Source organism: Tetranychus urticae, unplaced genomic scaffold (assembly GCF_039701765.1).
Source record: "Tetranychus urticae isolate SD_2017Ah unplaced genomic scaffold, NJAU_TeUrti_SD_1.0 Scaffold_6, whole genome shotgun sequence".
NCBI lineage: Eukaryota > Metazoa > Arthropoda > Arachnida > Trombidiformes > Tetranychidae > Tetranychus > Tetranychus urticae.
This window is the reverse complement of record NW_028315838.1, coordinates 301,024-303,523: the sequence shown is the minus strand read 5'-3', so window position 1 is coordinate 303,523 and position 2,500 is coordinate 301,024. Positions and strand designations below refer to the sequence as shown.

The following is a 2,500-nucleotide window of genomic DNA, read 5'->3' as shown; positions in this document are numbered from 1 at the left end:
CCTGTTCAGTGATTTCGGTCGCTGTCTAAGGACTAGCAGTGGGGATCTTAGCAACTTCGGTTGCATTTCTTGTGATGACTCTGAATAACTGAGCAAATCGTATGGCCTCTGAGCCGACGATGTATCCCTCAAGCAACTGCCTTATCAACTGTCGATGGTAGGTTATGCGCCTACCATGGTTGTAACGGGTAACGGGGAATTAGGGTTCGATTCCGGAGAGGGAGCCTGAGAAACGGCTACCACATCTAAGGAAGGCAGCAGGCGCGCAAATTACACAATCCCAGTACGGGGATGTAGTGACGAAAAATAACAATACGGGACTCTATTGAGGCCCCGTAATTGGAATGAGTACAATTTAAATCCTTTAACGAGGATCTATTGGAGGGCAAGTCTGGTGCCAGCAGCCGCGGTAATTCCAGCTCCAATAGCGTATATTAAAGTTGCTGCGGTTAAAAAGCTCGTAGTTGGATTTCAGTCGAACCTATGGGGTCCACTGATTAAAGGGTTAGATGGTGATGTTAGGTTTCTTGCTTGTGTCTACGGATGCTTGCTTGAACCTTCATTCCTCTTTCCTGGTGGTTACATTCATAGTGTTTAGACAGAAAATTGCTCGATATTTGCTATCAATGCTCTTTACCGAGTGTTGATTCAAGCGATCGAGACTTTTACCTTGAAAAAATCAGAGTGCTCAAAGCAGGCGTCCAAAACCTCGAAAGAGGTGCCTAAAAACGGTATGGTCAACCATCTATATGATGCGTACCACTACCTTAACTTGAATGATCTTGCATGGAATAATGGAATAGGACCTTGGTTCTATTTTGTTGGTCTTAAGAATCCAAGGTAATGATTAAGAGGGACAGACGGGGGCATTTGTATTGCGGCGCTAGAGGTGAAATTCTTGGACCGTCGCAAGACAAACTACAGCGAAAGCATTTGCCAAGAATGTTTTCATTAATCAAGAACGAAAGTTAGAGGTTCGAAGGCGATCAGATACCGCCCTAGTTCTAACCATAAACGATGCCAACCAGCGATCATTCTGAGTAACTAATTTCATGACTCGAATGGAAGCTTCCGGGAAACCAAAGTTTTTGGGTTCCGGGGGAAGTATGGTTGCAAAGCTGAAACTTAAAGGAATTGACGGAAGGGCACCACCAGGAGTGGAGCTTGCGGCTTAATTTGACTCAACACGGGAAAACTCACCCGGCCCGGACACTGAGAGGATTGACAGATTGAGAGCTCTTTCTTGATTCAGTGGGTGGTGGTGCATGGCCGTTCTTAGTTGGTGGAGTGATTTGTCTGGTTAATTCCGATAACGAACGAGACTCTAGCCTACTAAATAGACTTGCAGTTTACACTGCAGTACTCCCCCTTAGTCAACCTGTGGGTGGTAGTATCTCTTGATGGTTTCGGCTGTTGAGGGCTCTGCTGCTATTAGCCTACAGAATTGGCTAGGGTAAGGATGCTGTAGCACTGTAAGGACTTCTTAGAGGGACAAGCGGCGCTCGCAGCCGCACGAAACAGAGCAATAACAGGTCTGTGATGCCCTTAGATGTCCGGGGCCGCACGCGTGCTACACTGAAGTGGTCATCGTGCATACTGTTTCCTGCTCCGAAAGGAGTGGGTAACCGCTTGAACCCATTTCGTGATGGGGATTGGGCATTGTAATTATTGCCCATGAACGAGGAATTCCCAGTAAGCGTGAGTCATTAGCTTGCGTTGATTACGTCCCTGCCCTTTGTACACACCGCCCGTCGCTACTACCGATTGAATGATTTAGTGAGGACTTCGGACTGGTCAATCCAGACCATTGGGAAACTAGTGGTCGGATTGTGCTGGAAAGATGTTCAAACTTGATCATTTAGAGGAAGTAAAAGTCGTAACAAGGTTTCCGTAGGTGAACCTGCGGAAGGATCATTAACGTATTACCCTCTTATTATAAGAGAAATACAACCTTCAAACAATCAAACACTCTGCATAGTGATATTGTAGATGCTAATATGGTGAATGCAATTGAATTGTATTTGCATTAGAGTCGCAATTGTGAATGTTTATTGCAAACATTTAGCCATTGCAACATGATTCTAATTTGCATTACATTCGTTCATTCATACATCCATCTTTCATTATCCAATGCAACAAAGAGTGAGGGTTATCTAACGATAGCCATAATTTCTTTTGCAAAACAATTGTAGTTTATAATGAAAAGCCTGTCTTGCTACATACTTGGTACCTGATCAAGTCTTCAGCTTATGCTGACGGCAAGGTTTAAAGAAGGAAGTTTTACACTTCTTCGCCTAACTAAGTAAAGACAACTATGGTTTTTATAAACTGCATACAATTGTTTTCAAACCCTCTCAATGCAGATTTAGGATACTTATTAAAAGTCCCACGGTGGCAAAGATACATCTTCAAGCGGTGGATCACTCGAATTACCAATCGATGAAGAACGTAGCTAGCTACGATAATCGGTGCGAATTGCAGGACACGCCGAGCACTTGAG

The 2,500-nt window shown here is 44.3% G+C and overlaps 2 non-coding genes across 2 annotated transcripts in view; both read left to right on the top strand.

Annotated features, from left to right (window-relative positions):
- LOC149092683 (small subunit ribosomal RNA) overlaps positions 1 to 1,917 on the top strand; it is a 2,170-nt gene extending 253 nt beyond the window's left edge. The window contains exon 1 of the ribosomal RNA XR_016200667.1: positions 1 to 1,917. This exon is cut by the window's left edge and continues 253 nt beyond it. This is a non-coding gene — a ribosomal RNA (small subunit ribosomal RNA).
- Positions 1,918 to 2,404: 487 nt separating this feature from the next.
- LOC149092682 (5.8S ribosomal RNA) overlaps positions 2,405 to 2,500 on the top strand; it is a 155-nt gene continuing 59 nt past the window's right edge. Inside the window, exon 1 of the ribosomal RNA XR_016200660.1 lies at positions 2,405 to 2,500. This exon is cut by the window's right edge and continues 59 nt beyond it. This is a non-coding gene — a ribosomal RNA (5.8S ribosomal RNA).